The sequence below is a fragment of the Magnolia sinica genome, chromosome 15 (genome assembly GCF_029962835.1).
Source record: "Magnolia sinica isolate HGM2019 chromosome 15, MsV1, whole genome shotgun sequence".
NCBI classification, from domain to species: domain Eukaryota; kingdom Viridiplantae; phylum Streptophyta; class Magnoliopsida; order Magnoliales; family Magnoliaceae; genus Magnolia; species Magnolia sinica.
The window spans coordinates 52,269,968-52,297,340 of record NC_080587.1 but is presented as its reverse complement, the minus strand read 5'-3'; the positions used below and the strand labels follow the sequence as shown (position 1 = coordinate 52,297,340).

At 41.6% G+C, this 27,373-nt stretch overlaps 1 long non-coding RNA gene across 1 annotated transcript in view; it reads left to right on the top strand.

Annotated features, from left to right (window-relative positions):
* The first annotated feature begins 19,270 nt into the window (after nucleotides 1-19,270).
* Nucleotides 19,271-27,373, top strand: part of LOC131227622 (uncharacterized) — a 77,390-nt gene continuing 69,287 nt past the window's right edge. The window contains exon 1 of the long non-coding RNA XR_009162387.1: nucleotides 19,271-20,236. This is a non-coding gene — a long non-coding RNA (uncharacterized LOC131227622). The remainder of the gene's footprint in view (nucleotides 20,237-27,373) is intronic.

Genomic DNA, 27,373 nt, shown 5'->3' with positions numbered 1-27,373 from the left:
TACTATCTCATTTTAGGGGATGGGCCAAAAATTAGGCAAATCCAAAGCTCGAGTGGACCACACTATAAGAAATGGTGGGAATTGAATGCCTAACATTGAAAAATTCTTGGGGGCCACATAAGTTCTGTATTGAGTTAATATTTTTATATATCATTCACACATGATAATGTAATCTTATGAATAAGTTGGATGATAGATACACATTCCTATGGGCCCTATAAAGGTTTCAATTTTGAACGGTGAACATCATTAATCCCTTTGTTTCCTGTGGTGTGGTCCACTTGAGTTTCCAATCTGCCTCATTTTTTATCCCATGCCCTATGATGAGATGGTACAATGGAAGGATGATGTAGATCACATATATATCTTATTGTGGGACCCACAAAATTTGATAGTACCAAAGCCCTGCTCCATTTCATGCTTTTATGACACGGTTTCTCCAACATAAAATAATACTTAAACAAAAACCTTTCAAAAGTAATTATTAATCACTTATCAGTAAATAGTATTTATATATGTAATTGAAAAAATAAACAACCCCTAATAAATGAAAGATGATATCTCTCATCAGGCCCCTTTGCTATTCGAACCCACTTAAAAAGGAAGACGACATTTATCTTCAGTAGAAAGAAGAATTGAAAAAAGAACTAGTGAAATGGTAAATAATTGGGTCTTAATGCATGGCTCAATGGCAGACTCATGGTCAGAACACAACCGCTTCACATAGGTTTCATGAGCATTTAGGGCTGCAGGAGAACAGAGAAGCATTTTAGGGTTTCATGAGAGGGCGGTCGAGCCCCCCCCCCTCAAACAAGAGGTTTTGGGCAGGGATCATGGACCGAAAGAGCCTCTTCATTGGCAATCTCCCCTTCAACTGCTCCATCCAAGACCTATTCAAGATTTTCTAGAGGTACAGTAGAGTTATAGAGGTTTTCCTTCCTCTTTTCCCAGGGACAAGGAAATCTAGGGGATATGCGTTTGTCCTCTTTATGTATGAAGATGATGCTAGGGCTTCCATAGGCATCTTGAACAGGCACAAGATCAACAACAGGAAGGTTATGGTAAAGGAGGTTAGGCCTAAACCCCTCTCTCGGGTGTCGTCTACTGAGGGCCCAAGGCTTAGGGTCAATCTTCCTTCCCTTGAGGTTAAGCAAAGGGCCAATCTTCCCTCCCGTGGCCACATATTCTCTTGGAGAGGGTGGGAGAAGCCCCAACCTCAGGCAAGGAGGCCAAATCCCGAATGCGGTTACATAAAGGCGAACCCGGAAGGTGTCGCCCGGAAATTATAAGATCTTGAATTGGGGTTAGTGGGAGATATAGGGGACAAGATGATATCAATCTTATAATTGATTGACTATCTTCGGGACTCCAGATTTAAAGCCTCCACCATCGATGTCGCTAGAATATCAGACTTTTGCTTCCTGATCATATTTAAATCTAAACTGGAGTTAGCACATTTTGTGTCTGACACCCCCTTCTGGGAGGATTTGGGTCTGGTGGAGGTGTTCTCATGGTCTCCGGAGATATACCATGGTCGAGAAGGAGCTTGGATCCAACTATTTGGGATTCCGGCTCATGCCTAGTTCAAATCTGTTATAACGGATCTAAGTCTGGCTTTCGGGGATGTAGTCTAGATCGATACAAGTTCCAGATACAGTATCTTCCAGAAATTTGCCAGGGTTAAGGTTAACCTACTAGCAGGATTGTCCTTTAACTTATCTCAAAAGCTGATAGTTGCAGGGGAATCTTTCAGAGTCTGGGCTCAATTAGAGGAACTCGTAAGGGATCTCTAATCCAACCATGGCAATATCCACCTCAAGTAGCATACAGGGAGAGCAGAGAACACCAAGGATTGGGTTAATAATGTCTTCGATGGGGAGAAAAATGGCACCGAGCTCTGCACTGTAGGTGCTTGTGTTAACGCCCATCTCAGCGGCGAATCAGACGATTTACCTGTTTAGGTTAATGATGAAGATAACCAGGCTGTAGCCCTCCTGAATGCCTCTCTAGGTATTGGAACTGAGCATTGCATAGCAAATGGTTTCGCAAATGAGAACCTCAGCGACGATCTAGAATCACGCCACACTCACCGCCAGGCAGAAGCTCCAGTAGTGTGTAACGCCCCGAAAATCGAGGGTCGAGCAGAAGCTCAACTCTCGAGTTCCAACGCATCACTTATGCAACATAAATAATGATGATTAAACATTGTCCATATTAGTGCATTAAACATGAATGAGATTACACTAAATCAACATATCATACTCTATAGATGATTAAATTAAGCAAACGAAAGACTGTGATAGATATATAAAGTATATAAATGGTTATAAACCCCCAAAGTATGATCATGTCACCAGGCTGAATATATATATGTTTGTTCTAAAATATACAAAATAATAAAGTGTAATGTCCAACTAGTTCGTATCCCTGAAATTCCGTCGATCAGTACATGGTCTACATAAACCCGCCTGATAGCTGCATATAGGAAAACTCCTCCTCATCGTCGTAGAAGTCAGGCTCCACTTCGTAAGCTTTGCCATCATCTGTAGCTAAAACAGAGTCTAGTTGGTGTTTTAAAACAGTCCTAGAGTGGGAGTGAGTGATCAACTCAGTGGAGCTATAAGGCAAAGGTTAACATGTTATCAATTTAGTCAAGCAGTAATGATAAGGCAGTACAACAATCATGTCTTAAGTACTCTTGTTAATGTAGGAATGATATGTTATAATGATGCGTGCCCTCGCCTGCACTCCCTCAGCGGCATCATCTCACGATCGCACATGGCAAACTCCCTAAACGTGCGCTTCCTCGCCAAAGCACATGCAATGCAGTGCATGGTCGTGTTAGCCAAGTAATTTATTAGGCTTATTCATATAACAGATTCTATAAGCTAAGGTACCTCCGTTTATATTATTTACCTAAACAATGATCCATCTAGGGTCGTCAATCCTAGTTAATCACATACGATAGGCAAGTTATAGGGCAACATCACCCCTGATTGAAAAGCAGTGAATAGGCAAGTTCAGGTCGTTACGGGAGGCTCTTCACCTCAACGTAGGCCTAGTTTATACTCGAGGTCACTATAAAAAGGTTCGTCACCTTAACGTAGGCCGACAGCTCGAATAAAGTGTCCCATACACCATTATATTTGGCTTACGAGTTTAGGTTGCTCACTGGTCACTACGAGGAGGCTCGTCACCCCAGCGTAGGCCGACAGCTCAACCATGGTGTCCCATACACCACCATGCCCGGCTCATGAGTCTTAGCAGATCTTGGTACCATGGTTGAAATGGGTTTTACATTGGTAAGTGGTACCTTAGATTCAAGCAGTAGCATCCATACATGGTAAACAAATATTAAGCCAATCGGGTTACTTGACAAGTTCGATTGGTACAAGCACACGTTGAATTAATTGACATGGAGTGCATAAGCAATCCTCATGGCCTAACCACTATCGACAATCACCGTACGGCTCGGATTCACCGAACGTATCCCTTGTGGCGAGACTAGTTCGGCCACTCGATCGAAAATGGTTATCGATTGCCTGGACTACCTAGTAGTCCCAATCACACTTAAATGCAACAGGTAATTACATGTGATAGTCATAACAACATTTAACAACCAATTCATATATGATTCGTATTTGAGCATTTTAAGAAACATATTGAACATGTTATCATACATATGCATTTCATAAATAAATCATGTATTTGAAATTTATGTTACTTGAAGGAATTTATACATATAGGTAAGGTAGTTGAGAATCCTATCTCAACACCCTTAATAATTACAATCCATCAAACATTTACTTATTCAGACATTTTATCAAACACTTAGCCTACACATTAATACATACATGACCTAACTTAGTTATAGCATATATTATAGCAAATCCTTTCGTAAAGGAGTTATTCTATATACAACAAATATATAATTAAGATTTATAGTCATGGCAAGCATAAATCATAATAGCACTTTCATTCAAACATTTCAACAAACACATGGAATGCATTATATATTCAACATAGTTCATACATGTGTGATACATGGGAAGCGTCGTATCTAAGTAAATGTGGCAGCAATCAAGTCAATCATAAATCATAAACTGACATTGAAAGCCTTGAAAACCATAACCTAAACGTTTATAGTCCACACCTTTCGTCGGTACGCTTGTTACGAACTCGGTTCGTACACCACGTCTTTGTCTACGGTACAATGGCTACCTAAACATTGAAATAGGTTAGTTATTTCACCAGTTTCTCTATTTGGATTTAAAACAGATTAGGGTTAGGATTTCTTACCCAAAAACGGAGTTGAAACGAGTTGAGTAGCTAGACGTAAAGACGATTCGATGAGTGGAGTAGCAGAATAGGAGCACTGCAGCAAACCCCAAAGGTTTCCCTTCGATCTCCACTCTTTTCTCCTCTTTTCTCTCTTCTCTCTCCTAGGGTTAGAGAAAATTCGTATGAAATGAGAGAGGGGTGGGTTTAGGGCATTATATAGGCCCAGAAGTGATGTCAATGGCCCCAAGGCCATGGTATACTTAGGCTATAGCCAAAAGGCCTCTGTTTCCGGCCAACGGAGCTCATCTAGAGGTCCATTGCTCGCATACGGTTTGAAGAAAGTTTCCTGACAATGGATCTATGCCAGGTTAAGGTTTCGGTCTAATCAGATTAGTGGATCGATCATGGAGGACCCGTTTCAGTTCAACGGTCATCGTCCCTTAATCAGGGCCACAAGTATACCATTGGGTGCAGGAAAATTTCCCTGATCCAAGGGTGTAGTTATGTCAGAATCTGACGGTCTGAAATCTTAAATTTGGCCTGTAAGAAAATGGCCCAATTCACTTAAGTTTGAGTTCATTTTCTAAAGATATTCGCATTTCTCACACACTTCACTCCACGCTCAAGTTGTGTATTTTTGGATACTATTTGGGCTCAATTCTCACGATGATTGTCAAGCCCAGTAAGGTGGTCATAACCTTATAGTTTCACGGTTATCGGACTTTTGACTTGCAGTCCAAGTCTGATACGGTGTTTCAATGCGCTCCCGAGAGCAACTGGGTTTTGAGACTGATCATAGGTTTTTAGGAAATGTTAAGTTAGTGATTCTAATAGTTTTGGGTCTTGCAGTTCATATAGAAAGTGGTTCGAGCTAATTTGCCGATTAATTCAGTTTAGTACTTAATTAATTTTTGTCTAATTTCTAAAGGATTCGATCCTTAGTGATTTCTGCCTGAGGTGGTACTCGAGTCTTTGTACGAATTTTTTCGAGATGTTACATAGTGTCAGCTGGCCCTTGGCTTCTCCCTAGGTGAAGCTCTCCTCCCCTGATCGAGCTACTAGCTCCAGACAGTCACCCCCTAGGGGATCTCCCTGCTGCTCCTGAGAAGATGGTAAATCAAGCTCCTGGGGAGAACTCTCTAGCAAGGCATCTATTAGCAGCTCAGGTGCACTCTCCCTCCCATGAGCAAGCTAATGTGTTATCCCCCTCAAGTAATCCTGATCCTATCTACTCCCTGGGAGATGGTGTTTTATGTACCTCCCTTTCTCAGGCTAGCCCTGCTAAGGGGGAGTCTAACATCCACATCCTTAGATTAGTGGATCTCTCCCCTACTAGCCCCTTGAGGATCAGGATTTCTGAGGAGGACTATGATGCTGGGACCTCCCCACATCATACCCCTTGCCTCTAATAGGGGAATGGAGAACCTTCTCAACCTCTCAAAGGGCTCACGAATGGGTGTATTTCTATCTACAAGAAGTTAAATCTTTTGGTTTATCTATCCTCTTATAAGCTCCCCCATAGTGAAGGGGAGCTTAGGAACTTCAAAGGTCAAATAAATGGTATGGACAGTTTTGCAAATCGTAGAAGTGAATTTTCTCGGGGTGCAAGCCTCCCAGTGGTAAAGGGGCTTTCTCTATCGGATGGGGACATGGTACCCTCTTGGGAAGAAACGTGTAGGCCTATTTTCCCCCATTTCCATTCTGGTAGATCAAACAGGATCTCCCAAGATGATGTAGCTGGCCAGGATGTCGGGTTAGAGGAGGTCAGGGCTGACCCGTGCGTAGAGGCAGATGTATGGAAGACTAGGCTCAAGAGGTTGATGAAGAGGATTATTTTCTCATGAAATATTTCTAATGAATAACATCCTAATTTGGAATGCTCGGGTACGGCTAATGCGGCCACGATTTGGACCACTATTAGGATTATTCAGAGCCATAAACCCTCGACAGTAGCCATCCGTGAGACCTTGGTCTCGGATAGGAAAAGGGTGGCAATTGGTTTAAAACTTGGTTTCCACTCTTTAATCTCTAATGGTGATGAAAGGGGGAAAAATCTGAGTCTTTCACAAGGATGACCTTTTTGTATCGGTTCTTGGTTTGACGAACCAAATTGTCTCTATTCGTGTTTCCTTGATTAATCTGCAAGTTTCCTGCTATATCTCCTTTTTCTATGCAAAATGCTTCAGTTTTAGCAAGAGATATCTCTGGGACTTTATGGAATCCCTTGCCTCGGGCCTTATTGGGTCGTGGGCTGTCTGCGGTGATTTCAACGCAGTGCTTGATTCTTCTGAGAGGTTGCGGAGCAGAAGCTAAGATCAGGCCAGCTCCGACAAGTTCAGGGGGGCTATAGACAAAGCGAGGTTACTGGAAGTAGGTTTTAATGGCAATAAATTCACTTGGTGTAACAATCGTGCGGGTGGCTTGAGGATGTTGGCCAGGCTGGATAGGGTCCTCTGCAATGCGGACTGGGTCCAAAAATTCAACAGATTCCAAGTCAATCATCTCCTTAGGATGAACTCAGACCACTCACTGCTTCTTCCATCCTTTCCTTTCCCAGCAACTTCAGCCCCAAGGCCTTTTCGTTTTCAACGAATGTGACTGCTGGATGGGTCCTACTCTCAGCTTCTTGCAGATGCCTGGGGCCTTCAATTGTCAGACAAGCCCATTTAAAATCTATTACTTTAAACTAAGGTAGTCAAATCTCAGCTGAGGATCTGGAATAGGGATGTTTTTGGCAATGTTTTCCAAAATCTCAAAACAGTCGAGCAGGAGCTGAACGTTTTAGAGGCCCGTGCCCAATCCTCCTCTTATGGCGTCACCCCTGCAAAGCTTTCTGGAGCCAGATTGAAGCTAGCAAAAGTGGAATTTTAAAAATAAATCTTCTGGAAATAAAAGGCCTACAACAACTGGCTTGCAGAAGGGGACATAAATAAAAAAAATTCACCTATTAGCCACTGACAGAGTTAGGAGGGCCAGGTTGCATGAGATTCAGCTAGGATCTGGTGAGTCTACTTCCGATCAAGCAGTTATTAAATATGAAGCAATGGATTTTATTAAAGGCCTTCTCTCCCCAGATCTCCCTTCCGGCCCTCCTACGGATGTAAGCGGGCTATTAAACTACATCCCTTCCTTGGTCTTCGCTCAAGATAATGCCCACCTCATGAGGGCCCCATCCTTTGATGAAGTTAAAGAATCAGTGTTTTCTATTTCTAAAGATGGGTCCCCAGGGCTAGATGGGATGTCTGGGGCCTTCTTTATTGGGTGTTGGAACACTGTGGGGGCTGACAGCCACAAAGCGGTAGTGGATTTTTTCCAGGGGGGTTGTTTGCCCAGGGCCTTCTCTACCATGTTAATTTGTCTAATCCAAATCCTTCGTTGATTTCAGGCTGATTACCCTATGCAATGTCGTCTACAAAATCTTCACCAAGGTTATTGTTGTCTGGCTCAGCTCTCTTCTCCCAAAGTTGATCTCATCTGAACAAGGGGCCTTTGTTAAAGGTCAATCCATCACTGAAAATATCGCTCTTTGTCAAGAAATCTTTAGAGACATAGACAGGAAGGTGCATGGATGAAAACTTGTCTTGAAGATCGACATGGAGAAGGCCTACAATAGAATAGAATGGAGTTTCCTGAAACAAGTCCTTCTCAGGTTTGGTTTTTGTTCCTCTTGGGTTAAGATGGTGGAATCCTGCTGGAGCAACAACTAGTTCTCCGTTCTCATTGATGGCACCAGTTGTGGATTTTTCCAATCCACTAGAGGGTTGAGGTAAGGTGATCCCCTCTCTCCTAGCCTATTCATTCTTGTGGCCGAAATTCTCAGCAGGGATTTCTCAAACCTGGTTGCAAATGGGCTATGCAAGCCGTTCAAGTTGAAGTAGGGCTATAAGCAGGTCTCCTATCTACTTTATGTAGATGACATGTTGTTACTTTTGAATGGTTCCCAAGGATCGCTGGTCGAGGTCCGATCCTTCCTCTCCAATTTTCAGGCGATATCCTGTTAGTGGATTAATATGAGGAAAAGCTCCTTTCACCGCTCTTCCAAATTGTCGTCTGTTAGGACAAGAAGAATTGAGGGAATTCTCGGACTTCGTAGATCCACTTCGGGCTTCTCTTACTTAGGAGTCCCAATTGCTAAAGGGAGGATTCATTGCAATCTTTTCAAGCCCCTATTAAATAGTTGGCTACCAAGGTCCAAGGTTGGAACACCAAAATTCTCTCCCAGGCAGGTAGGCTCATTCTTATCTCTGGCTGCCACAGTTATTTCAAAGAAAGTGCTTCAAATTCTGGAGAACTCCTTTGCTAATTTCTTGTAGGGTTGGTAAGAGGAAGGTGCATTGGAAGAAATTGGGCATTATTGCTTTTCCAAAAGATGAGGGGGGCCTCAGAGTCAGGAAATTAAAGGAGGTGATGGATGCACTCCACCTAAAAATGGCGTGGGCTATTAGATTCAGCAAGGAAAAATCCCTCTGTGCGGACTTTATTTGGTCCAAATACCAGCATGGTGGCCCTACTAATGTCTCCAATAGAATTATATCTAGGGCCTTACCTATCTGGAAGTGTATGATGGGCCTTTTCCCGGTTCTGGACAGGAACATCCAATGAGAAGTGGGCTAGGGGAACATCAACATGTGGGATTATAGTTGGATCAGGTTGGGCCCTTTGGGTTGGAGTCGATTAGGGTTTCGCCAGATCAGAGGGCCCTTCGGGTGGTTGATTTTCTTGATGTGGATGGGCTTAAGCTAGATGCTCCTCTCAGCCTTCCTACCGAAATCTTGGCCCATATAATTCAGGGAGGTTTTTGTACCTCATCCCCTATATGGCCTATCAGTCCTACAGGTACCTTTAGGATTAAGTCTGCCTGGGGCATTAGCAGACAACAGGGGCAGAAGAGAGAATGGGCAAAGTGGGTTTGGCAGCAAAAAATTTCCCCCAAAATTTCTGCATTCTTATGGAAATCAATCCTGTGGGGCTCTGCCTATTGATGTATACGTCCAGAAAAAAAAAAGAATTCCCCTCGCCTCAAAGTGCAGCTAGGATTCCAGGCCTTCAACAGAATGTATCTCACACTTATTCTTATTCGGTGATTTAGCAAGTAAGGTTTGGTCTTTGCTTTCGAATTTCTTTGATATTTCCCTAGCTTCCCACCTCTCGATAGCAGACCGGCTCCACTGGTGGTAGTTGAGGCCTCTACCATTCATAAAGATCTCTGTGGCCCTTCATTTAGCTCCAGCTTTCACTCTCTGGGAAGTGTGGAGAGTCAGGAATGGAGCTAGATTCGACGACCGCTTGATCTCAGTTGCTGATGTGTTTGGGAAGGTTAAATGGTGGATGGAAATTCTTTCGGGCTTGAGTAGCCCATGGCAGCCGCTACTACTCCAACCAGATCCATCTGCCTCGCATTCTTCCTGCCACCCCCCATAAACAGTAGCTATAATTAAATGGATCAGGCCTCCTAGGGGCATTGTCAAGCTGAACGTCGATGGCTCCGCTCTAACCAATCTGAGGCCTGCAGGTGGTGGGGGCTTTTTCAAGGACAACCACGGCGATATGATTTTTTCTTTCTTTAGTGGGTATGAAAACGCTTCCAACAACATGGCCGAGCTCCGGGTTGTTTTTGACAGTTTGAAGTTTTGCATCTCTTCCGGTCCAAATAGTGTTCTCATTGAATTATATTCAAAATGGGTTGTGGACTGCATTTCCGTGAAGTCCACCTACCCTTGGAAATGGACGTATTGGTTGGCTAGGATCAAGAATATTTACGAGAGTGTTTCTTTTCAGATCTCCCTCATTCCTAGAGAAGCCAATGGCCTAGATGATGGCCTGGCTAAAGAAGGGAATAGGATGCAAACCGACACTTTTTACCTCGATACCCCCCCCCCCCCCCCCCGACTGGTCAGGGGTAGATGTCTATTAGATAAAGCTGGTCTTAGCTCTATCAGGATAAAGAGGCGCTAATTGTGGTATAAATCATAGTTTTAAAATTTTAGATTTAGAAATATGTGAATACTGCATATATGGAAAATAATCAAGGTTAATTTTAAAATCGAGAAACATGTTAGTAAATAATAACTCGATTATGTGCATTCAGATGTGTGAGGGCCATCGCCCATTATTTTTGGAGGAGGGTCATCATTCTTTGTCACATTTATTAACGACTTCTTTATAAAGGTGTAAGTTTATTTCATGAAATATAAATCCGATGTTTTCATCACTTTCAAGGCATGAAAAGAAATGGTTGAAAAGAAGACAATGCGAAAAGTAAAAATTGTGAGGATAGACAACGACAAAGAATTTACTTCTAAGGAATTTAATCAATAATGCTAGAATGAGGGGATAGTGAGGTACACACCAGAGTAGACTATTTTGGTTGAACGTATGAATTATACTCTTTTGGAAATGGCCCAAAGTATGTTGAGTAATACTAGGTTGGGCAATGAGATATAGGCAAAGGTCATCTGTACAGCTTATTATTTAGTGAATAGATCCCCATCTACCATCTACACCCATTGATTGTAAAATTTCATAAGAAGCATGGAGTGGTCATGCAGTTGATTACTCGAGGTTGTGCATATTTGATTATGACGCTTAGTCTCATATGTCATAAATTTAGAGAGATAACCTAGACCAAAGGGCTAAGACGTGTAATTTTGTCATCTATGGTGATGAGGTGAAATGATGCAGATTGTATGACCGGATTTTATGTAAGATAATATTTAGTTGAAACATCAAGTTTGATGAGGGTTCCTTGTTTAAGAAAGATGAACAGTAGGAAGCGGAAAAATCAATGATTGATGTTGAAATAAACAAAGGTGAAACACTGACAAAAGTTGAGCCACAAGAAAAGGTACATAAAGAAGTGAAGCCATCATCTGTCAGGAGAAATCCACCAAGGAATCACGGAGTACTGTTAAGATATGTGGATGACTCAAATATTGCATTTGCCCTTGTTACAAATGAGGAAAAATCATCTACCTTTCAGCAAGCATTATAAAAAGATGCTGAGAAGTGGATCATAATGATACATGATGAGATGGACTCTCTATACAAGAATAAAATGTATGAGCTAGTGGAGCTGCCCGTTGGGCGTAAATCGATCAAATGTAAGTGGGTTTTTCATAAGAAATTAGATAGGTACAAGAATATATTGGTAGTAAAGGATTATCCTCAAAAGGAGGGTGTCGACTTTGGTGAGATATTCGTGTCAGTGGTCAAGAAAATATCTATTAGATTTGTATTGACTTGGTTGCCTAATATAATCTAGAACTAAAACAATTAGATGCGAAGTCTGCATTTCTACACAGGGAATTAGAAAATCGGATCTGTATGAAGCAACCTGAAGGGTTTAAAGTGTAGGGAAATAAGAATATAGTTTGTAGGTTATAAAAGATGTCATTTTACAACCTGAAATAGTCACGTGGCAGTGGTACAAGAAGTTTGATTCTTTTATGATAAGTTAACGATTTATCAAAAGTAAGTTTAACGTGCTTACTTTAGATCACTAAGTGATAGAAAATTAAATATTCTGATATTGTATGTTGATGATATGCTTATCATCAACCATAGTATGCCTGAGATCAATATATTGAACGCTCAATTATCTAGGATAATTGAGATGGAATATCCAAGGATTGCAAAAAGGATTTCCGATATCAATATACATAAATATAAGAAAAGAAGCATACTATAGTTGTCTCATGAAGAGTATCTTAAGAAGATCTTAGTCAAGCTTAGACTTGAAAAGGAAAAAAAGGTTAACACCCCCCACGCTGCTTGTTTTCACCTTTATTTGGAACAATATTGTACCTCAAATGAAGAAAAGTGGTATATGTCTCATGTGCTATACTAAAGCATAGTTGGCAGTCTTATGTACAACATGGTCTATACTAGACTGGATATTTGGCATGCGATGTCAAACCCCGATAAGTAATATTGGGAGGCAATAAAAAGGTTACTTCATTACATGCGAGGTATGATGGACTACGTTTTGATATTCAAAAAATTTGAAAAGAGACTTGTAGGTTATGCGGATGTAGATTATGTAAGTAATATGGACAATAGAAGGCTGATTTCTGGTTCTTATTTGTATTAGCGGATGGAGCGATCAGTTGGATGTTGAAGCTTTAATTTGTGCTTACTCTTTCCACAACCAAAACAAAATATATAGCAGTGATGAACATATTTAAAAAAGCTGTTTGGCTGAAAGGGATGATAAATGAGTTAGGGCTTCATCAAGAAGTTGTTCCTTTGCATTGTGACAGCGAAAGCACAATCAATTTAGTGCAGAAGTCGTTGTAAGATTCTTGGACTAAACACATTGATGTTCATCATCATTTTATCTGACAGATGCTAGAGGAATGCGGTATTACTCTTGAGAAGATTCACACTAGTGAGAATTCGTCAGACATGCTTACGAAGGTGATTCCTATAAAGAAGTTCAAGTTTTTCTTGACTTCTCTAGGTTGGGAAAAATGAATGAAGATGAAGTGTAATGAGAAATGATAATGATGATGTTACTATGAAGATAATTGTAGAGATGATGATTGGAGCAGTGGAGAAGGAAGATTGAAGCCATGATGGAGATTGTCGATGAGTGCCTTCAATCTATTGCTAGAACATAGTTTTTTATTCAATCAACATGGTATTGATTAGATCGAAATATTTTTAAAAATTCATGTTTGCTCACTTTACATTTTTAGACATTGCCGATTCGATCGATGGTCTGTCGAGTTCTGTTGATTCGATCAACAGTTAGATCAATATTGCATGCAAGTTCTGCTTAAGTGCGGGTTTTATTTATAATTATGTATGGAAGTGTATAAATACCTTTGTAATATGGGATTACGGTTAATACAATAGAGCTTAACACAGAGAAGGGGTTTCGAAGGGATCTAGGGTTTTCAAATATGTAATTAGTTTTTCTATCTCTTATAACTTTCTGATTATAATGGATTATTCGTCGTTTTGTATCGTGGTTTCTTCCCACAAGAGTTTTTCACATAAAATTCGTATGTTACCTGTGGTTGCTTAAATTTTCTTTCTGTATTGTATTGTTTAATGTTATGTGAGGTTGCTTCCACATCAAACAAGTTGTATTAGGGCTAGTTGCTTTCCTAATAATAAAATCATATTTTAAATAACTATAAGATTCAATGTCTAATGGGACAATACTTCATATGTTTAATTTCAATTATATAATAATATATTATGTTTTAAGTATATTTTAAACAAAGGTTAAAATTGTTCCACCTAAACATATGCGGTTACTAAAAAGATTAAGAAAACATAATGGATTATTTCTGCTCTTTTTATTTTTTATTTTTTTAAAACCATAATAATAAAATAAAATTTGTTACATTGAAACAACTCCTGAAAGCCAATAATCTGTTGCAAAAGGATGCCTTAAATCTTGTATTTACCGCATTGCTTGACCAGTCGAGGGGCTGGCTCAACCGGTCGAGGGTGCCTTCCGACCAATCGTAGCCCGCTCGACTCGAAGTCCAGCAACGGGGCATTTTGGGTTTCTGGGACTCTCGACTGGTCGAGGGTTAGGCTCTACCGATTAAAGGAGTCCTTCGATCAGTCGAAGACATGGCTCGGCTAGTTCAAGGTTACGCAGACTGTGTAAATTTGAGGCGGTTTCTAGACTGTTCCAAGGTCGATGCGAAAGGGGTGTTTCCTAAACTATAAATAGGGGTCCCTAAGGGTCTTTCTAGGCAATGCAAAGGCTTTCTAAAGGGGTTTCAAGGGTTCATAAAAGGGTTTTAGGGTTTCTAAAAGGTTTAACAAGGGTGAGATTCGAGGTTGTTCGAATCGGGTAAGTCCTTTCTCTTTGTAATTTCTATTTTCATAGTGGAGATTTATCGCTTTGTGCTGTGGTTTTTTCCCGCAAGGGTTTTCCATATAAAATCACTATATTCTCTTGTGTTTGCTTGATGATCTCGGATTGCTATCTTAAATCTAGATCTGTGTGATTCCACAGCACAAATCCCAACAAGTGGTATCAGAGCTATCATTGGGACACAGATCTGAATCTGAGGGATTAACATCAATGGTAAGCACTAGGTATGATATTGAGAAGTACTTAGGGAAAAATAGCTTTGAGTTATGGAAGATTAAGATGATCAGTTCCTTAATCAAGTAAGGCGAAGATGGTGCTACTGAGGAGTGAAATTCTACCATGTTTGATGGTGATTGGAATACTCTTGATAAGAAGGCCTTATCATCGATCCGTTTATGCCTCACGGATGAGGTTCTCTACAATGTCATTAGGGAGAAAACTGTAGCTAAGTTGTAGGTGAAGTTAGAGAATGTCTATACGAGAAAATTCTCTGAAAATCGTCTAAGGGCAAAGGAAAAGTAAAGTGTTGGAACTATGAAATGGAAGGACATGTGAAGAAGGATTGTACATATCCTAAATCTAAGAGAGAAGAATCTGAGGCTTCGTACAGGGAGGCCAATGCTGCCACGCCAGATGGATCGAGTGGATGTGATGGTGATGTTTTGTCTGTGTTTACGATCAAACAGCTATACGATGATCATAGGGACGAGTGAATTCTAGACACAGGGGTATCCTTTCACATGACTCCTCATTGGAGTTGGTTCACCAACTACAGGGAGTGCGATGGTGGATAGGTATTTATGGGCATTGACAGTGCCTGTAATGTTATGGCAGTTGGTATGGTGCATATTAAGATGTTTGATGGGGTGGAATGTACCCTGACTGGGCTAAGGCACGTTCCTGACATGAAAAAGAACCTGATTTCTCCTAGTGCACTCGAGGTTATAGGGTGTATGTTCACAAGTATTGATGGTGTCTTTAAAGTATCTAAGGGGGCGCGGGTAATCATGAAAGCGCAACGACTCAATAATGTTTACAAGTTGATCGGGAGCACTTCAAAAGGTGGAGCTACAGTAGCTGTAGCGGATTCCACCTTTGCACGTGTATGGCATGCTGGGCATAGCCACATGAGCGAGCAGGGCATGAAGGTTGAGACACGCGGACAGAGATACGTAGCAGGTGGAGCAGCCACCTATGAGAAGAATCATACTGCATAATCGCAGGATATCGACAAGGTAGATGGATGACTCCAATATCGCAGGGGATCCGTCTTCTATTCAGATGGCTCTAGGTGAGCCTGGTGTTGAAAAGTGGAAGGTGACTATAGGTTATGTGATGGACTTGTTGTACCGGATCGATACATGAGAGCTAGTGAAGCTTCTAATTGGCCGAAAAGAGGTTGGATGCAGGTGGATCTTTAAGAGGATACAACATAGATAAAGAGTAAGGTTGGTAGCGAAGGGTTATGCTCAAAGAGAAGGGATCGGCTTCTCAGAGATATTCGCGCCAACGATATAATAGGTGTCTATTAGATTCGTGATTGACATTAATTAGCCAATGCGATCTTGAACTGGAATGATGGATGTGAAGTCTACACTTCTGCAAGGAAAATTAGAAGAGTAGATATACATGAAGCAACCAGAGCAGTTCGAAGTTAAAGGGGCTGAGAAAAAGTTTGCAGGAGGTCGTAGTACAACCTGTCACCTAGGCAATGGTTTGATTCCTTCATGGTGAGTTAGGAATTGTATGCTGATGACATGTAGATCGCTAATTATGACATGTCTGAAATCAATGTACTGAATATTCGGTTAAGTGGGACATTCAAGATGAAGGATCGGGGGGCTGCAAAGATGGTTCTCGGCATTGAGACTGAAAGAAGAGTAAGTTTTGGTTATCTTAGGAAGAATACCTTCAGTAGGTATTGTTCAAGTATGTAATGGACCGGGCAAAGCCGGAGAGCGTTCCCTACGCGTCTCTCCTCAAGTTTTCCTCAGGATATGTCCCAAAACAGATGAGAAAAAGCAGGATATATCTCATGAGCCTTATTCGAATGCGGTTGGCAATGTATGTCATGGTCTGTATTAGACCGGTTATTTCATAGACTATCGGTCTTGTGAGAAAATACCTTATCATGTAATATTGGGTAGCGGTGAGAAGGTAAGAAGACTATGTCTTTACTTTTGGGAAGACAGGGACAAAGTTGGTTAAGTATGTGGATTCAGATTACGTAGGCAGTGTGGATTCTAGGAAGTCGACTTCAGGTTACTTGTTTGTACTAGCAAGTGGAGCAATTAATTGGATGTCCATGTTATCTGGCAGGTGCTTGAGGAATGAGGCGTAACACTGGAGAAGATTCATATCAGCTTGAATCCAGAAGACATGATTACCAAGGTCATTCTTGTAGAGAAGTTCAAGTTCTATGCAACTTCTCTGGGCTTGGTGATGGCAAAAAGGAGGACGGAGTGTACACAATAAGCTATGATGTGATGCAGAAATAAGAGAAGAAGTCAAGAAGCTACACGATTAAAGATTAAAGACATGGTGGAGATTGTTGTAAAAGAATGTCTTAAATATTATATTCACCGCGCTGCTCGACTAATCGAGGGGTTGGCTCGACCGGTCGAGGGTGTCCTTCGACCAGTCGTAGCCTGCTCGACTCGAAGTCTAACAACGAGAGATTTTGGGTTTCCGGGACGCTTGACCTGTCGAAGGGGTCCTTCGACCAGTCAAAGATATGACTTGACTAGTCAAAGGTTACGCAGACTACACACGGACTGCGTAAATTTGAGGCAGTTTCCGGACCGTTCCAAGGTCGGTATGAAAAGGGTATTTCCTAAACTATAAATAGGGGTCCCTAGGGTCTTTTTAGGCAATGTAAATGCTTTTTAAAGGAGTTCCAAGGGTTCCTAAAATGGTTTTAGGGTTTCTAAAGGGTGTAGCAAAAGTGAGATTCGAAGTTGTTCAAATCGGGTAAGTCCTTTGTCTTTGTAATTTCTATTTTCATACTGGAGATTTGTCGCTTTGTGCCGTAGTTTTTTTCCGCAAAGGTTTTCCACATAAAATCACTGTGTTCTCTTATGTTTGCTTGATGCTCTTGGAATGCTATCATAGATCTAGATCTGTGTGATTCCGCAACACAAATCTCAACGCAATCAAATATAGTGAGATGAATTATAAAAAAAACGTAAAAGATGGAGTTGTCTTAAACCACCCGGTCCCAATCGTTTTATGTGGATCTTATCATCACCCTGCCTCCTGTCCCATAGAGGTATCTCGACAGTATTTGGGTTCTTTCAACTCCACCATGTCATACTCTCCCTTCCTCTGATGTGTTCTATGTAGTGAAGATATTGGCCCACAAAATCAAGTAGAATATGATGTTTTCCATTGTTAATGTACTTAATCTATTCCCTAATCAGTTCACCCATGTATAAATAAATAGACAAAAATGAAAACCAACGCCTACATGCAAGATGCACATCTCAAACTAATGATTAGAACAATCGTATGCGTAGGATGGAACGCATTAACACATCAAGTCAAAGATAACGAATCCAACTTAGGCTAAGATGACCTAATCAAAGCACTAAACATGACCTGAAAATTAATCAATCCACACATACACTCACCAGACTTAAATCCAGTGCATGGGCAAAGCTAATAGCTCCAAGCCCAATAGGCAAGTCGCCTCATTGTGGTCCACTTGAACTTTGGATCTGCCTCATTATTTGGTTCATGCCCTAAAATGATATCTCCAGACAGATGGATGGTGTGGATAGAACAGATGCCCCCGGAAAAAAAAACAAAAAACAAAAAACATGATGACGTCACTTTCAAGTCCCGCTGCTGGTGGATTCAGTACCTAATCCGCGTCCAGTAACCCACTCCATGAGGTGTGTCAAGCAGATGCATTGAATGAAGACTGTTTTCTCTTTTTAAAAAGCAGCGAGTAAACTCTCGGGGCCACAGTCATATCCCCGTATTATCCACGCCGTCCATCCGTTTTATCAACTCATTTTAGGGAAACGGATTGGCTACTCCCCCTGCCACCAGACTGGTAGCTGGTGGTTGGTGCTCTGTGGGCCCCACCATGATGTATGTGTTTCATCCATTTCTACGGATCATTCTAAGGCTTGATCCAAAAAATGAGAAGGATATAAATTTCAGGTGGACCACACCCCAGGAAAACAATAGTGATTGGATATCCACCATTAAAATCCTCCTAAGGCCCACTGTACTGTTTATTTGACATTCAATTTGTTGATTAGGTCATTCAGGCCCAATGAAGGGAAAAATACAAAGGTCAGCTTGATCCAAAACTTTTATGGCCCACTAAAGGTTTTTAATGGTCGATGCTTATTCAACACTGTTTCCTGTAATGGGTTCCCACTTAGAGATTTTGATATACTGAAAAAATAGATGGATGGCATGGATGAAACACGTACATCATGGTGGGGCCCATAGAGCACCGGTGATCAGCCATTTGCTGGTGGCAGGGAGAGTAGCCAATCCGTTTCCAAAATGCCAAACGCTTAGTTGAACCGCACAACAGGAAACAATGTGAATTTAACACGTACCGTTGAAACCTTCTTAGGAGGCCCACTGAAGTTTTGGATCAAACTGATATTTGAGTTTTCCTTTCACCCATGTGTGACCTGACTAACAGGTTTGAAGACAAAAAAGAATCAATGTGGGCCTAAGAAGGTTTCAACCGTGGACGCCATTATCCCTGTTATTTCGTATAATGTAGTCACTTAAGATTTTGATATACTTCAATTTTTGGATTAGCCCCTAGAATATTTCGGAAAAGCCGATGGACAGCATGGATAAGACGCACATATGTCACAGTGGGTCCCACAAACTTTACTCAGTGCGCTGTAACTGAGTAACTCAGTAACTCAGTACGCTACGGCTTCCTTATTCTATTATTATTATTTTTTTGGTTTTTGTTCACCGCCTTTCTTTTTTCTTCACCTTTAAAAATGCATTCCCAGGAGTCTCCTACAACCAGCCTCCTCTCCTTGACACTGCAAGCAGAATATGTATCAGAAAGAGAATACTTGTAAATCTTTATTTTGGAAAGTTTACTTAGGAACTTTGGTCCACTGAGATCGACGGTTTTTATTAGTTTGCTCAAATAGTATGATCCTGGATTGATATTCATGCTTGTGAAATGAATGCACAACTTTTAGTTTTCGAAGCTGTCATGTCTTCGTCTTCTGTTTTGTTTTTGTCATTTTATATATTTGAAAACTCAGCTTGTTTGTGCTTTTGGAGATGATCGATTAGACGTTAATAGTCTCTCGCACCAAAGACTTATAGGAGGCTCTTCGATTTGGCAAGATTTACTGTGCGTTTGGTCGTACCAAATATTGTGATATTTCATGAATGATCAGTCTATTTTGGGGCTCAATATCATGATATTTGGTGCAACCAAACACACCCTCATAAAAATATTGAGGAATGATATCCTTGAACTTTTCTTTCCTCACTCCATGCTACGATCACGCAATCTTAGGCTCCTTATAATTTTTGGGTTAGTTTAATGTAGTGTTGGAATTGCATTATACCCTCCTATTTTGATGGCTGTTGAGATTTACATAGTGTGGAGTTTGATTCTAGCATTGTTGAGAATATTGATTTAAGATGCAGGAATTTACTCGCCCGATTTTATTGGAAGAAAATGAAGTTTTATCAAATATTGTATGCTTGATTGCTCTTCTTGTTTCATTTTGTTTCACAAAGCTTGATTCATGATGCTTCTCTTTCTTCACCTTGTTTTTTGAGGATCGCTAACTCTTAACTTCATTGATTACGGGATTGTCATACCTACTGCTAAAACTATTCCCTTTTTTTTTTTTTTTTTCTCTTAAATATTTTCACCTGCCGTTGTCTTTTATTTTTTTATTTTTAACGAACTTTTGTATGTTGGATAACTTGTGGAAGATGTTAGATTTTATTGACAATGTACAGTAACTGGGTCTGCGGCTGGTAACGGTTGCGAGGTTGGCAGCAATGTGGGTGGTAATGATTTTTTTTTTTTTTTCATAATTCGGCAGGTCTTTCTCTTGAGATTAGAGGTTGCTCTGGATCGTTGCTGGGGAACATCAAAGTGAGGTAATGTTGCCCCTTGCCTTATTTGTTTTGTCATGATATTCGCCTGTTTGTTTCTTTTTGGCTTCAAGAATTAACAATTCAACCTTAACATCAGTTGTTCCTTGAAAAAATGAAAAAAGAAAAAAGAAAAGAAAAAGTTGTTTGGGAACATTAGTTTTGATGTATTTGAGTGCATTCGGATTCCAAAAGTTGTTTGACACTGAATTTGGCAGGAAATAAAATAGGAGGTAAATGAAATATATAGCTTTGACATGTTTTGAAAATGTCATCATTTTGCTACAATTCCAGTTTACACTAAACTGAGCGAAATTTTTTTTTTCTTCTTCTTTTCCTTTTACTCCTTTTAAGGTAGGAGAATTGCGTGAAAATCGAAAGTGCCAATAAGCTACTAAATCAAAAGTGCCACTAAGCTACTAATCCATTGTACATACGGCTTGTTGATGATACTCCAACAGAATCTAAGTATCAGTTCCATCATTAAAATCACATCTATAGAATGATGTGAACTATCCCAACATTGGGCACGTAAATAGACAGTTAAAAACACGCCGGTGTCATTTGTGATCCTTGTGGTTATGGCTGACCAAAGGATCCGAATTTTGTCATTTTTTGTATAAGTATATATTTCAATATGCTCTGATGCATAGTGGGTCATAGCCACTTTCATGGCAAAGATGGACCAGAGAAGGCCGGATCGAAGGTGGAAATGATCTGGACCGTCAAGACCTTAAATCGTTCACCAAGATGAATATTTCGATATATTATATATGATTTTGGAGTAGGAGAAACTACTTGAGCCGACCATCGCCGGGTTGCCTACACCTGATTTGTGAGATTCCATTAGATTGAATCGATGGTCAAAAGTCCATTTTATTTTCATTTTTACTATAAATGCTAAGTTTTAGTTTAGGTATAACTTTTGATCCTTTGAGTCCTACCAACATGAAAATGGATTTAAAAAGTTAGGAGAATAACATGGTTGGGCCAAATTGGACACTTAATATTTTTGACCGAAAACCATGAAGTCTAGTACGAATGGAGACCGTCTATAAATAGTAAGTTTGCTATTTATAGTAAGTCACATTTTTAGGGTGTTTGAGTTGGAGTCTAAGTCTAAAACTCCGTCCTAGGTTTGAGCTTATTATTTAAAGGGTTGTAAATTCATTTTTGTTTTAATATCATTAATCAAGTTATTTCCAATTTATTAGAAATTATTTCTAATTTTATCCCTTGTGGATTCGAGGGAGCTTCGTGAGGAGTCGAGAGAGCTTTGTGGATTTAGAGTAGATATTCCTTGAGGAAGATGGCGATCGACCTCATCACGTCCCTGCCTGCGTCAAGTGGTATCAGAGCGAGGACTCCCATCAGATCGATAGCAACTAATGATTAAATGAACCAAAATCTTATAGACAGTGATCCAAGGATTCGTTATCTATCGGAAAGAATGGAAGTTTTCCACCGAGAGAGTCAATTGATCATGCAATGGCTGCAGGCAACTCTTTACCCTATTGTGGATGCACTAATTCCACCCTGAGCCCAAGGTTCAGTTGCTCATGATCGTTGTACTACACAATTTGATTTTTGTATAGCACTTTCGGAAGTAAATCATAGGCTATCCCAGATGAGAGTTCCAATGGTGAAGATGTCGGTGGCGTCGTTACTTGATGAATTGTCCATGAAGACGATCGACTAGATCGTGCTAAAAGAGACTATCGAGGTAAGGCCGAACTTCTCAATTTTAATGGCTTATTGCGTATAGAAGAATTTCTCAATTGGTTAGCCAAAGTAGGACGATATTTTGATTACATGGACATGCTAGAACATAAAAAAGTAAAGTTGGATGCATTCAAAATGAAATTCGGTGCTTTTGCATGGTGGGAGCAATTATAACTCTCATGTCCCAATAGAATAAGGCACCCATCCGATCATGACCGCGGATGAGACGCCTTCTTCAATCACGGTTCCTCCTCAGTGATTACAAGTGTTGTACCAACAACTTGGCCCCCATTACCAACAACTTGGCCCCCATGACGGGTCCCATGTAGGATTCAACAGTATCCAAAAGAAAGGAACCAGTAGGAGGGCGTTCTTAACCTCCTACAAGCATAAACCGTGACATGGGGAGCGATTCATCTAGGCCTCAATGTGCAGTGCCTACAATAGTAGGTCCGAGCAAGATTCCAAATTCTTATGGCCGACTAAGGCCGAAGAAGGAACTGGTGTCACGCCCCAAACTCAGAAACTGGACTCATAAAATTTTCAATCGCTGAATTCAGCGCCGACTGCCTCTGTAATACTGCATTCTCGGCTCTCGACACCCATATATCAGGTTCCAATCCATGGATTCTATAAGGAGGATTTTCAACATGAATTTGATTTGTAATAAACATAACTATAATCATAACCCACGAACAATAACCAAGACACCATCATAAAATCCACTATGATAAAAAAAAAAAATTTAAGGTACAATGCATAAAAGGAAATACAATAACATAATCAGAAGCTCAAGAAGTCCGCCGCACGCTCCAATCTCAATACTGCTGCGGCGTCCTAGCATCACCTGCACGCAACAGTCGTGCGTAAACTTACGAAAAGCTTAGAGGGTAGTGTAAGTGTGTGCGTAAGGCAAGTGTTAGGTATGCGATATTAGAGTAATGTGAAAATATGCTGGTAAGTCCATGAATAATATCAGTCGTACCAAGGCTATGCGATGCAAGGCATGAATGCTATCGACTATATCAAGGTCATGCGATGTAAGGCATGAATGATGTCGACCAAACCAAGGCCATGCGTTGTGAGGCCTATGTAGCCTAATGTCATATGCGAGATGCAACACATGCATGCCAGTCCTCATCTGAATCCACATAACCATATAGCTCATTGCTAGAGCATCAAATATCAGTATTGATCTTACTCTGGACAATCACTAGGGTCTATAACACTCTATGCCAACTTGTTGCCCCTATCCGAGTACACAACTGGGTAAGTCGAAGAGACCTTACTATCCGCTTGCCAATATTTGGTCCGACTTGTCGATAGCGGACCCATTCCTCAAGCTGGTCAAACTCAACCTAAATATTGCCCCCTCACTCAGGCGGGTAAGGTCACACGCCTTTCCAACCGACCACGACATAATGGGAGACGCGACCTACTGGTATATGGCCCTCGTGCGCTCGTGTATCCACCTAGTCTCGATATTAGAGTCATCCTCTGGTACCCTTGGGTTTAAGATTTTCACCGCGGGACATCTATGACGCCCTAATGCTAATAACAGTATTTTTGGTATCCAATCCGGCCCTCCACGATGTGCCTGTGGAGGTCACGGCCCTAATGTCACTAGGGTGTATAGTAACAACATCACACAATGCAAGATTCATGAGTCATACAATCCAGTCGTGCATCAATCCTACACATACCATGCGCTCATAAGGGACAACACTGCCTATCAAGGAGTCCCACAAACAACTTGCCAGAAGGCATATGCAATGGTCAACCACGTCTCATCACAAGCATGCAGATAATGCGTATGGGCATGTATAATGATATTATGTTAAGTATGCTTGTAATCGCCCTGTCAGATAACCCGCCTATTGACAGGGCAGGGTCCATAGATGGACTCCAAGATTAAAACAATCCTACCAGCAACCAATGGGGGCACAATATTATGGGTTATCCCAATATTAATAGATGGGTCATACACATATCAATGGGGCCCAATGATTTGGGTTGACCCAGAATAATGAGAATGAGCCTAACAAAAGCCTAAGAGAAGGTCACAATGTAGACATTTAACCATCATCACCCATCAATGTGGACATTTAACCAACATTGCTCCCAAGGAGTGACCCACATAGGGCCAAACGTATAGTGGGCCCATGGCCTCACACAAGGGCGTAATATACATCACCATGGGCCTCACTTAAGTGCCTAATACACATCATGATGGGCCTCACTCCTGGGCCACATGCATCACATTGGGCCTCACTCCTGGGCCTCATATTTATCATATTAGGCCTCACCAAATGGGCCACATATACATCACAATGAGCCTCACTCATATGGGCCTCATATACATCACAATAGGCTGCAATACATGGACCTCATATACATCAAATGGGCGGTAATATATGGGCCTCATATACATCAAATGGGGCACAACACATGGGCCGCAACAATGAGCCTTATATACATCAAGTGGGACCCATCGTCCTAGTTGGACTATCTACACCATTCATCTATTTTTAGAGATCATTTGGAGCATTATCCCAAAAAAATGAATCTTATAGAAAGATCATCTGGACCATACCACAAATAATAGTGGAGATAATGATTTTTACTGTTAACAATTCATGGGGGCCACCTTAACGTTTTGTTCCATCCAATCTGTTCATAAGGTTACAAAGTCCTGATTTAAAAGGAAAAACAAATCGCACATTGATCCAGAACTCATGTGACCACCCAAACAGTTTCAATGGTAGACGTTCAATCCTCCACTGATTTTTTGCAGTGTGGTCCACCTTATAGACAAATTTGTCTTATTTCCCATCTTAAGCCTTAAGACGAGCTCACAAAATGGATGGACGGTGTGGACTGTACGTGTGCAGTGGGTCTCACGGACGGTGCAGATAATGCACATACATCATGGTGCGTCCTCTAGCACCGTCCAAGGACGGACGGTGTAGATACAGAATGCATACATCTAGGTGGGCCCCACCCCCACACTTGCAGCATGTGTGGGGTGGGCCCACGTCTAAAACAGATGGATGGCTGGATGAAATAGATACATCAGAGGTGGGTCCGCTGGATGTAAAATACATACATTATGGTAAGCAACAGAACTCGCTGACTTCAATCTAGCGCAGCAAGCTGCTGGCCGTCTATCTGATGGATGGCCCAGATATAGAATACATGCATGAGGTGGATTCACACATGTGGGACCCACCAGCGTCCAATGGATGGATGGTATGGTGCAACACATACCACATGAGCAGACCTACAGAACTGTTGCCGTAATATATCAGCTATTGCTGCTGGCCCATTGTATGGATGGTTTGGATGTAACACATACATCATGTGGGACCCACAGAACTTGTTGACGTGAAGACAACAGCTGTGCGGTGGGGTTCCCAGCGAATGGATGGACGGTTTAGATATAATACGTACCTCATGATCAGGTCCACAGGACTTGCAGATGGACGATTTAGATATAACAGTTACCTCGTGATTAGGGCCCATAGAACTTGCATATGTCAATACAGTAGCTATCCAGCTGGTGGACTGCTTGGCTGCTGACCCAGCATCCTGCAGATGGTCGGCTCAGATATAACACATATATCATGGTCAGCACACAGAACTTGCTGACATGAAGACAACAGCTAGATAGTTGGTGTGGGATCCACGTGAATGGACTAGATGGCTTGGATGAAATGCTTTCATCAGCGAGTCCCACGTACACGTGGCCCCTGATTTGAATCAAGCTGATATTAGTGTTTTACCTCCGTCTAGGTCCGTCCAAATGGATGGCAAGGTGGGACCGTTGGACGGGGCTGGATGTTGGGTACAACGCGTGCATGGTGGGTCCCACTCGAGTGGATGGTGTGGATGAAAATACATATGCATCGAGGTGGGCCATCAACAGGGGATAAAGAGAGAGGGAGAGAGACGGCATAGTGGAGTGACCTTGCCAGTATGGGCCCCTCTTTGTTTATAACACACATCAAAATGGGTCCCATCACAAGTGGGCCCTCAAAAGAAAATCAACGGTAGATATCCTAAAATCACCCACCTATATCACTCATTCTTTAGCTCCTTGGAATCTTTGGCCCCTAAACTTTCTCTTTAAGGGTTGATGATGAAGTTTTGATGGTTGGATGGGAAGATTTGGTGGTAGGAAGATGGGTCCTCTCTTGGCTTCTTTTCTCCCCTTAGGATTTTTCTCTCATGGTTGCTTGGGAAATGGAGGGAGATAAGATGGAATGGGTGAGAGATGGGAGAGGAATGGATGTTGTAAGGAGAGATGACATGGAAGGTATGAGCTTGATTGAATTTTGGATGAGAGGGATGGGTGGAGAGAGAGAGAGAGAGAGAGAGAGAGAGAGAGAGAGAGTTGACTTTGGGTAAGGCTTGTGTAAGAGAGGGATGGGTTGTGTACTTGACTTGTGATTGATCGATTGATGTGATGGGTTGTAGAGATTCTCTCGGAATTCGTAATGTGTAATGTTTTCCTCGAAATAAATGCGAACCCACAACTCCTGGCCTAGGTATCGCATCGGTATGCGAGACACGGCATTAGAACCATGGTGACGACGCGGTCGATAGGGTACAAGTCTCGGGTCGAGCCGACTCTGAAATATAGGATATAACCTAGGGTCGCGCACAAATGCCGGTTACAGGGCGCGGGTCACTGAAATTCGACGTGGAGGATCGCGGAAGTCTGTAGAACGGTACGGAGTAGGATATGGGCCTTACACTCTCTCCGCCTAATAAAAATTTCATCCTCGAAATTTACATTAATTTACCACTAAACATAACTCATAAGGAAAAAGGAAACATAGCATTATATAAAAATCAGAGACAGCATACAAAATACATCATATAATCAATCATCAAAGAGATGGGGATAACGCTCGCGAATCTCGGCCTTGCGCTCCCAAGACACCTCACCAACAGAATGGTGACCCCACTACACCTGCACCAAGGGAATGACCTTGGTCTGGAGAACCTGCTCTTTCCGATTAAGGATACGAACTGACTGCTCAATGTAAGAAGCGTCCTTACGAACCTCCAACGGCTGCCAATCAATGACAGGAACGATGTCTAACCCACACTTCCTCAACATAGAGACATGAAAAATGTTGTGGACGCCAGACAACTGAGATGGCAAGGCAAGCCGATAGGCTACGACGTCAACGCGCCCAGTGATCTTGAAATGTCCTATGAATCTCGGGGCAAGCTTGCCCTTCGCTCCAAATCGAACAACGCCCTTCATGGGAGAGACCTTGAGATGCACATGGTCCCCAACGACAAACTCCAAGGGACGACGCCGGCAATCAACAAAACTCTTCTGCCAGATCTGAGCTGTGCGCATCCTCTGCCTGATGATATCGATGACCTCTGATGTCTACTGCACAAGCT